This window comes from Camelus ferus, chromosome 7 (genome assembly GCF_009834535.1).
Source record: "Camelus ferus isolate YT-003-E chromosome 7, BCGSAC_Cfer_1.0, whole genome shotgun sequence".
NCBI classification, from domain to species: Eukaryota; Metazoa; Chordata; class Mammalia; order Artiodactyla; family Camelidae; genus Camelus; species Camelus ferus.
The window spans coordinates 7,413,796-7,424,296 of record NC_045702.1 but is presented as its reverse complement, the minus strand read 5'-3'; the positions used below and the strand labels follow the sequence as shown (position 1 = coordinate 7,424,296).

Below are 10,501 nucleotides of genomic sequence, written 5' to 3'. Positions count from 1 at the left end.
TCTTCCTCCACCTGCCAGAGAATGTTGCTGTTCACCCGAGTTCTGTATTTGATCTTCTCTATCACTCAAGCTCTCTTGGGTATCCATCCAGTTCCCTTACCACCACGCATGACTTCCGACTCTGTGTTCCAGCTGTGAGAGCATCCTTGAGCTCCAGCTGCATGTGATCAATGCGGGGTTTCCATTGGAAGTATGAGCACCTGGGACGCAGTGTGTTCTAAGCCCTGCATTGACTTTCCTCTTCCCTCAGCTGGAATCACAGACTCCCCTCTTTCAAAATGAAGAATTCATGCAGAGTTTTTAATTAAGATAAAAAAGACAGATACTTAGCAGTTTGGGAGGAAATAAAATACAAACACACACACACACACACACACACACACACACAGAATTATGGTTGGTGGCAGTGTAGGAATTACCCAGTTAATAGACTGTCAAAGCTTGTCTACACGAACTTTTCATACAATACAAGGAGATTTTAAGACACAAAATATATATGTAAGGAATTTCCAGGTAAAAGTATAAATAAAGCATTTTACAGCTCCTTCGAGCAACTTTAGCCTCTCCCCATTCCGGTTCTCAGCCCTGACTTCAGAGCCACTAATCTTGGTCACCTTGTTTTGTCTTCAGGGCAGGCTGAGTGCTTAAAAGTCTCCTAAGTGGATGGAAAAGTAATCTTTTCCTATCTCCATCCTCCCCTGCAGCTAGGTTCTGCCTGCCCTTGCTCTCTATAATGACACCCTCCTGGCCTTGTTCTTCACATGCTCCAGTGGGCTGATGAGCCTGGAATCTCCTGTGTGGCCCTCCGTCCTGGTCCTGCTCCTGGAGGCCGACACACTTCTCTCTCCACCCTCTTGCTGTTCACATGAACAGCCTCGGGTCAGAGTCCAGGCCAGAGAAGAGGAGCTGAGAGGTGGAATGAGAACCTACGTAATAAGATTTATTTCAAAATGTGGTATCAGCTGATCTAATTGCCTCACTGCATTGCTTACAGTGTTAAAGTCCTGACACCCGAGGCTCAGGGGAATGGACTGATGAAGCTATTTGGATGGATGGATGATACTGGCTATGTCCCCTGGCACACACTAATGCGCAGTTGGTTTTTGAGACATCCAGTAATGATTAGAAGTGTGCCCCTAAGCAGCTCTGGGCTCAGCTCTGGCAGTCATGTCTTAATTAGGTGGGTTTTGACTCATTATTTAGGCACCCATTTTTCCTTAACAGAGTGCTTAGTTGTTTTATGCAATTAGAAGGAGGAAGCTCACAAAAGTCATCACATTACAGAAGAGAAATGACAGAAAAGACCATTAACTCCATCCTACTGTACAAATCCCAGCAGTAATTAGGGGCTCACGTAAACAGCACAGTTTAAATTATTTAGTTGACAGTCTCTAATAACAACACCAGCACTTGGTTCTTCACAAAAGCAAAAGTGGTTAGTCTGCTGTACAACCTCATCATTGGAAAATGCATTTCCCATTACAACATTTGTGATTGCTTCCTTGTAAAAGGGAAGATGAAAGACAGAATTTTCACACATCAAATTGTGTTGCAGCGTGAAAGCCAAAATAAGTGTCTCCTCCACTAGAGGGCTGGTGTCCACACTGTCTTGGGGACTCTTCTCCCTGGGCAGCAGGCAGTGTGGATGAAGTTGGGCAGAACCTAATTTTCAGCAAGTTCTTATCTTTTCACTCTCAATGACTTCTAGGAATAAATGCTGCAGAAGCTAATTCTTTCAGGAGAGGAGTGGTTCTAGAAAGATGACTGAGGTTCATATGGGAGGCTTGGGGGGATTTTAAAACTTCCATTTGGCAAACAATTTTAGTTAAACATTTATCGGGCTCCTTGGATGTATGAGGATGTGGGCCAGATGCTAGATACAAAGATACTGAGACAGTGCTTCTGGCCTCAAAGAGCTTCTTTCTAACCCTGGACCATCAGTCACTGATGTTTCCAGTTCTCCTGGGCACTTGGTCACCTGCTAGAAGGTAGGCATGGCCATGTCCCTTTCTTTGACTAACAGCAACTCTTGTGTGATTTCTTCACTTCCCTATCCCTCTCCAAAAAGTGACCAGGAGTTTGCTCATAAACTGCATCAAATCTAGCCCATCCTGACTATTATAGAGAGTTAGACTTTCTACCACACCTGGTTGTGGACAGTCAATGAGATGACAGATGCAGATACAGTGATTGACATGTAACAGTCCTTGGTAAAACCAGGGTATTTTTCTCCCTCCTTTTCCCTTAAAAAAACTCATGAAAAATGTGAATTCTTATTTCTCAAAAGAAAGCTGAATTCATGTGCCTTTTTTACTACAGTAATGTCTAGAAATGTTTACATAAGAAATTTCTTCATTTGGGAGTTGGGTGATGGCAGGTATGATTTTACAGTTACAGTATGTCATAGAGTTGGCTTATTGTCTCCCAATATTTATTCTCTTCTCCGTTAGTAATATTTGAGTGGGCACATTGTGCCTCAAGCTAAAAGACATTTGCCAAGCTCCCCTGCAGTTATGAAAAACCATGTGACTACAGGACAAGTGATTTCTCAATCTTTTTGTTTGTTTGTTTGCTTGTTTATGAGGGGGAGGTAATTAGGTTTATTTATATTTAAAGGAGGTACTGGGGATTGAACTCAGGACCTCATGCATGCTAAGTATGTGCTCTACCACTTGAGCTATACATTCCTCCCTGACTTTTCGGTCTTGTGAGATCATTTTCTGACAGGCTTTGACTTTTTTTTTCAGAGCAGTCCATATGGTGGTGGAAGGAAGAAGAATTTATCTGTCAGCTGCCATCTCACCTCATGGGGCATTCATTTCCTCACATATGAGGGAGCAGAGGAGGTCTGCCTCGAAAAGGAGACCCTAGGAAAAACCTGGAAGTTGGACGTGAGGGATGTGGGGTGTGGGCACAAAGGGAGGTGCTGTTGGATTGTGGCCACTGGGTCACCACTACCCTGCATAAAACTCTGTTATGCTCTGCCCTGTAATTAGCATCAAACCCAGTGATGTACATGATCTGGTTCCTGCTCATCTCTCTGACCTTATCTTATACCGCTCACTTCCTCCAGCACTGGCTTTCTTTCTGTCCCAAGTTTTGAAGGCTTTGCACTTGCTGTCCCCTGTGCCTAGACTGCTCTTCTCCCTGATCTATGCTGGCTAGTTCCTCTAAAGAGTCCACTCAATCTAGTGTATGCCATGCAATTTCTGCCCTATCACCCCACTTCTAATTTTATTTTTGGATGTGTATTTTCTCTCCTTGGTCCCCATTAGAGTGTGAGCTCCAGGAGAGCAGAGACCTTGTCATTCTTTCCCACTCTTGTTTTGTTTTTTTTTTAATTTTTAAAACATTTTTTAATTGAGTTATAGTCATTTTACAATGTTGTGTCAAATTCCAGTGTAGAGCACAATTTTTCAGTTATATATGAAAATACATACATTCATTGTCACATTCTCTTTAGCTGTGAGCCACCACAAGTTCCTATACATATTTCCCTGTGCTACACAGTACAATCTTGTTTATCTATTCTACATTTTGACTGCTACACCTGCTTTTTTGGCTTTTCCATTTGCATGGAATATCCTTTTCCATCCTTTCACTCTCAGTCTATATGTGTCCTTCTTTCTAAAGTGGGTCTCTTGTATTCTACTCTTGTATTTACTGCACCTGGAATAGTGCTTGGTGCAAAGTAGGCACCCATTAAATATTTTTCGAATGACTGCTTGGATAGTGATATTTGTAATGGAGATATTTATGATGAAACCAGACTTCTTTATAAGTACAAAATGCCTAAGAGTTATATCTGTCAATATATAAATGGCATCCTGTTTCCCTCTTTGACTGAAGAAAAGGTAGAGGCTATTTCTAGAGGACTAACAGCTTGGGTTCAGTGGCCAGATAGGTAAAGTAGGCTTTCCCATGGAGGATTCAAATTTGGGATCTACTGGTGCAGCTAACTGCCTGAAACTTCATGGCTAGTTTCCTACTGACCACATTCATTCATATGTGTAGCGTGGAGATGACCAGAACCTCTAGTAGGCAAAGACAAAAGCTTCCAAGCCCCATCCTGTGCCAGTGGACCTATTCTGTTATATAGAAAGGATACAACATAAGGGACTTATTTGAGAACCATTACATCACTATGGTCTGCAATCTCCAGAGGAATACTCTCATCAGTCTTTGATGTTACTTCTGGGGTGGTCCTTGGAAATCATCTAGTTTAGCCTTCTCATTTTATAGATGAGAAAAGTAAGGTAAGGAAGGAAAAGGTAAAAGTAAGCAGAGAAAGTGACTAGCCCAAGGTCATTCTGTTAGAGGAAGAGCCAGAACCAGAATTCAGATCTCTGGACAAAGAGTTGAGACTTTTACAATGTACCACGACAACTTTCCTTTATTCCCCTACTCCCCTAAAAAAAAAAAAAAAAAGAAAAGAAAAAAAACCCAAAGGATTTTTCTTAAACAGAGGATTACCACGGGTCTCTGAACCCTGGCAGTGGTAATGAGAAGGTACTGATCTTCCTTTCTTATTTTGCCTGGAATATTTTTGACTCACCATCAGACAAACATTTACCAGCAAGGAAAGTAATTGTGTTTCATCTAGGGCTCCAGTGAGACCTGCATAAAAAGTCACAGGAAACATTTCCATTCCAACTAGGTAACAGGCTATTGAAATTCACTGGAAACAGATTACCGTGAATGTGTTTTCTCACAGTGGCACAGTTTTCTCTAAGGAATCAGGAGACATGATTATCTTTCCCTTTTCCTTTACAGGTTTAGGTTTGAAGAATTTCAGTTTATTCAGCTCTCAAAAAACCAATTTTCTTTGTACTATGTTACTGTACTTAAAATTTAGGACCATCCAGAAAAGACTCCAATTAATTTGGAATATTTGGGAGAAAACTGAGTGTTCTCCTTTCCTGAAAGCAATGAGTCTGTAATCCCTTTCCTTCAAGTGTTCACCGTTTACTTCTTTCCCTGTCTTCCTGGCTTCAGAGGTGGGAGGTGTGGTCACATTTCCAATTTGCAGTTTGTCCACATTTGTTTTCTCTAGATAATTCTCAGGATGATTATGAGGATTTAGTTGTGCGGAGGTGCACACCTACGTGTAATTTGAACAACTTAACCCTGTGCATTTCTAGCTGAGCGTGGAACGAAGAAGTTCAGGACCGGAGCTTTAGAGTTGGAGCCCCTTGGTAAGCGTGCCCTTTCTAAACATTATATGGGATGTGATATGAGCAATATGATGCCCTTTCGTTTGCCGGGTGGGTTTTGGGAACAGGAGGACTTTGCGTTCATCCTTCCCCGAGCAAAAGACAACTGAAACAACCGGCTGGAATCACCCCGCGTTCCTCCCTCGTGCAAATCACTTTCATATTTGTTGCAGCTGGCCCTGCTCGGTCCCTGAAGAGGCAATTGCACAACTTGCTGCACACGTCCTGTAGCCCTACCTTTGTGCAGCCGATCTCTCCTCGGTAAAATGTTCTCAGCGCACAAAAGCAGCGGCTGAAGGGAACCGCTTCGGGCAGAGACGGAGGAGGCAGCTGGCCGGCTGCAGCACCGCTGCGCCATCTCCCGTGGAAACGGACGCTGCTAACCCTGCCTAGGAAACTAATGGAGCGTCCCTAAGAAACCCAAACTCCAGCTTGGCTCACCCCAGCTTTCTCCCCAACCTCCAGACCCCCAGGTGAGACTAAATCCCACCAACCAACCCTGTGGCGTCAGCCCCAGCAGCCTGCCTGTAGAAGGCAGGCTTGCAGCATGCTTCTCATCCCGGAATTCAACCTGAATCTTAGCATGTTTTGTTTTGTGAAAAGAAATGCTGTCACCCCCGGTTTCCTTTGTTTTCCAGCGATTTCTTGTCTTATGGTAACTTAAAACATTTCCTCTGGGGATGGGGTGAAAACAATCGGGTATAAATGTTTACTGCGCAAAGTCCTTTGGCTTATTTAGCGTGTGAGACTTGAGAGATGCCTGCTAACTCCCCAGGTTACCCACACGAGGCTTCCCACTGACTCCCGAGAATTGTGGCCGAAAGCCAAGGGCACAAATGTGAGCTGCACGTTGCGGGCGTCCGCGTCAGCATTTATATTTAAATATATTTCCCTCTAAGAAGTTTTAATTGGAGATTTCGCCTCGAGGGGCTCCAGTAAATCAGAGGAGCCAAACCGAGTTATTTCGCTTCGTCCCCAAGCTTTATTTTGGGCCTGTCTTTCCCCTGCGGTTCTTGCCCCGAAGCGATCTGTAAAGCGAACCCACTCTGATACAGTTTGAAAAGTGCATTTTGTACTTGGCTCTTTCTTTGATCGAATTAATCTGGGCTTTTTTTGTAGTTCTAAATGAGGCCTATGGGCTGACAATGTAGCTGTTTAAAGGGGATTTCAGGGGATAATAGCCAATGCAAATAGTGCCATGAGAATGGCAACTTGCTTTTGCACTTTCAATCACATAATAACTGCAAAGAAAGCTTTTAAAATGAATTGAAATTTTGTGGCATGCCATCTGGGATTATTTGGGGAAACAGTTCTGAATACTGCAGTTGGGCCAATGAATGGTGGTACGGTCTGCTCTTAAGCTGACATGTTTCAGATGGCAACCTTATGCTAACTGGTGCAAAGTTGGCTAGCATTTTTTTAAAAATTTTATTATTTTCTTTCTCTCGGATTATCTGCAAAAATTCTCTTTGATTGCTGGTATTTGGGTCTGAAAAACTTTTCTATTGTTGAAGAGTTCAATTCAACTCCTTGCAGCTGCTGATCCCCTCATTGTTCCCCTCGTTATGTGTACGCGTCTCAGATGAATGTAGCCAAGCCTTTTAGTGCCTTAATAGGTGTCTACATAAAGGTCATTTATTCTGCCGTGCTTGTTTTAACAAAAGTTTATACACAAACAACAACCGCAGCTAAAACATTCACATTAATCAATTTCCTCCTGATTGCAGAATGCATAAACTGCCTCGAGCCAGAGCCTGGGCATGAAAAATGTTTTTCTGTATATGACGTTGTAAAGCAGAAAATAGTTTAAGCAATTTCATCAAGGGCAAAAGCAGGGCAAAGCATAAATGTGGCAACAGAGTTTCTAGCTGAGATCTGCCGTTCTGGTGTTTTCTGTGTCTATGGAGCACTGTTGGGTTACTTTGAGGGCAGAGAGGCTCTTAGGATGGGGTGAGTGGAGGGTTTAGCTCCTTCCCCTGATCTTCACCCTGGTTTTGGAGCTGTTCTCTGTGAACTTCTGGCAGGTGTCAGCTCTTACCTCTGCAGGGAAAGCTGTCTAGGTGATCATTAGAATCTGGAGAAAATTGCATAAAAGGTATCTAGAATTTGAATCAAAAATAAATTTGCAGGTGTTAAGTTCCTCCTTTTATACAAAAGAAAAGGTGACCCCAGCCATCCCTTGCAAACTCCACAGAAGGCTGCTTTTAGGATGAAGTAAATGATGAAAATAATAGCCACCGATTGTAAACGTTGGTGAAGATGCTGATATGCTAATAACTAAACTACTTGACACGGGGACAGACAAGCAAAGGTTTCTAAGGGATCTTGGTGCTGTTCTTTGGTGCCTTGAGAGGACTGCCCAGCATAGTGGATGTCATCTGGGAATTACAGAGCTCTGGCCACGTGGGAGAGGGAGCAAGAAGTCCCACCTACCCTGCCTTCCTGAGCAAACTCCAAAGAGTTTGCCCGTGGGTAATTCAGAGACGTGGCCACATTCCTCGCCCACCTCAGGATGATACCTGGTATCTGTTCATGGAGCTGTCTTCACCCAGATCCTTCAGGAAGTAAAAAGAATCACACTGTATGGTGCCCATAGGTTGTTCTCCTTTGCTGTATTGATTTGTCTGCTCACCAATCTTTCAAGCTCAAGATTTACACTTGAAAAGTTAAGGATTCAAGTCCTCAGATACTTTGGAGGTTTTGTGAAGGTGTGTGACTTGGTCTCCGGGTGTGTGTGGCTCCACCACTTCCCCCAACCTCATCTGAGGGTCTCTTCATTCCCCTTTCTACATCTCCTGGTGCCAAGGACCTTCCCAGTGGAGCCAGTGGGTTCTCTCAGCCCTGTGGGTTAGTTAGGTGCTTCTCACACTTTAAAGAGCATGTGAATGACCTGAGATGTTGTTAAAAAAGCATATTCTGATTCTGTTGTTTGGGGATGGGGCCCAGAAATCTACATTTCTGACAAGCTCCCTGGTGATGCTGATGCTGCCAGGTGCTATAACTTACCTGGAGATGAGATCCACTTCTCACTGTCCCAGAGCCAAAATATCTATCTGTGAAATGATAGGAATGAAAATGGCCACTGATGCAATCATGGATTTTTTTTGCTTTGTTTTCATTTTTTTTCATTAAAGGTTATTATAAGATATTGAACATAGTTCCCTGTGCTATACAGAAGAAATGTTTTTTTAAATTTATTTTTATACATAGTGGTTAACATTTGTAAATCTCAAACTCCCAAATTTATCCCTTCCCACCCCCTTTCCCTGGAGTCATAAGATTGTTTAGTATGTCTGCAAGTATGTTTCTGTTTCGTAGATGAGTTCATAGTGTCCTTTTTTTTTTTAGATTCCACATATGAGTGATATCATATGGTATTTTTCTTTCTCTTTCTGTTACTTCACTTAGAATGACAATCTCTAAGTCCATCCATGTTGCTGCAAATGGCATTATTTTATTCTTTTTTATGGCTGAGTAGTATTCCATTGTATAATATACCACAACTTCTTTATCCAGTCATCTGTTGATGAACATTTAGGTTGCTTCCATATCTTGGCTATTGTAAATGGTGTTGCTATGAACATTGGGGTACATGTATATTTTCAAATTAGAGTTCCCTCCAGATATATACCCAGAAGTAGGATTGCTAGATCATATGTAAAGTTCATTTTTAGTTTTTTGAGGAATCTCCATACTGTTTTCCATAATGACTGCACCAAACTACATTCCCACCAACAGTGTAGGAGGGTTCCCTATTCTCCACACCCTCTCCAACATTTATCGTTTATGGACTTTTGAATGATGGCCATTCTGACTGGTGTGAGGTGACCTCATTATAGTTTTGATTTGCATTTCTCTGATAATTAGGGATATTGAGTATTTTTTTCATATGCCTATTGACCATTTGTATGTCTTCACTGGAGAATTGCTGGTTTAGATCCTCTGCCCATTTTTGGCTTTTCTACTCCAACAACTTTTTGGGAGATTGGGCAGGGTTTGGGGACAGTCTGGTTTCAGAGAAGCTTATTTTGCAGTTTATCTGGTACCTAATTTGAGTCGTCAGGTTCCAACCAGGAGAGACAAAGTAAATGATTTTTGGCCCCAATCATTGATCATTTCTGTATCAGTCACTCGTGTTTAAAGACCACATATATATCAGATGCCTACTATATGCAGGCACCGTGCTTGACGCTGTGGCTATGGTGCTGGCAAATGGATCTCATCCCTGTCCTGCAGTGGTTTACACTCTTAGAGTCTTCAGCAGACAATCTTAACCCTGGCTGCACACTGGAATCACCTGGAGTGGGGGGGTGTTTATAACTAATAGATGCCTGGGCCCCCTCACTCCCAGAGAGTCACATTTAATTGGTTTGGGATGGGGCCTAGTCATCAGTATTTTTGAAGAGCTCCTCACGGCAATCTAGCATGCAGCCAGCACTGAGGACTCCTGGCTCAAAGGGTTGAACTAGATGAGGAAGGATGTGGATGGGAATTGTGAGAATTGCTACCTCTGGTACAGACTTCAAAGGCAGCGGAGGACGGTGGGTTGACCATGTAAGTAGAGTTTTCTTTCTTTGTTAGCTTGCCTTTCCGAAGCATCATACTCATCGTAGTGAGAGAGGAAACGGCAAAGTTACTGTGTGTGCACGTCAGGACGTGGGAGCATGACAACTACTCATGTGTCAGTGATATCACGTCCTGATTCTAAGTCATGGGATGTGCTGTCTTCCTGGCACTAACCCCTCTGCTGTTCAGCTGAGGCTGCTTTGGTACATAGAGGGACAGGATCTCAGTGGTTCTAGTTATGGCGACCTGCTGTCCTGGTTGGTTTGGGACTGAGGGGGTTCCCAGGCTGTGGGACTTTCAGAGCTAAAACCAAGAAAGTCCCAGGCAAACCTGAGTGAGTTGGTCACCCTAGTTCTCGTGCAGTAACTCCTACTGTGGGGCTCTCTAACTTGACACAAAAAGCCTGATTCATAAAAGGAAAAAGTGTAGAAATTGGACCTCACTAAATTAAAAACTTTTGCTTCTTGTAAGACTTTGTGAGAGGATGAAAGAATAAGCTACAAACTGGGAGAGAATATTTACAAATCACATAACTGATAAAGGACTAGTATCTAGAACACATAAATAATTTTCAAAACTCAGCAGTAGAAACCAAACAATGCAATTCGAAAGTAGGTAAAAGATATGACTAGACCTTTCACCAAAGAGGATATATAAATGGCTAATAAGCCCATGAAAAAATGTTCAACATCAGTAACCATTAGAGATATGGAAATTAAAAC

The 10,501-nt window shown here is 42.7% G+C and overlaps 1 long non-coding RNA gene across 1 annotated transcript in view; it reads left to right on the top strand.

The window, feature by feature from the left end:
- The first annotated feature begins 3,553 nt into the window (after positions 1-3,553).
- Positions 3,554-10,501, top strand: part of LOC116664793 — a 71,870-nt gene continuing 64,922 nt past the window's right edge. The window contains exons 1-2 of the long non-coding RNA XR_004321240.1: positions 3,554-5,195; positions 5,387-5,686. This is a non-coding gene — a long non-coding RNA (uncharacterized LOC116664793). The remainder of the gene's footprint in view (positions 5,196-5,386; positions 5,687-10,501) is intronic.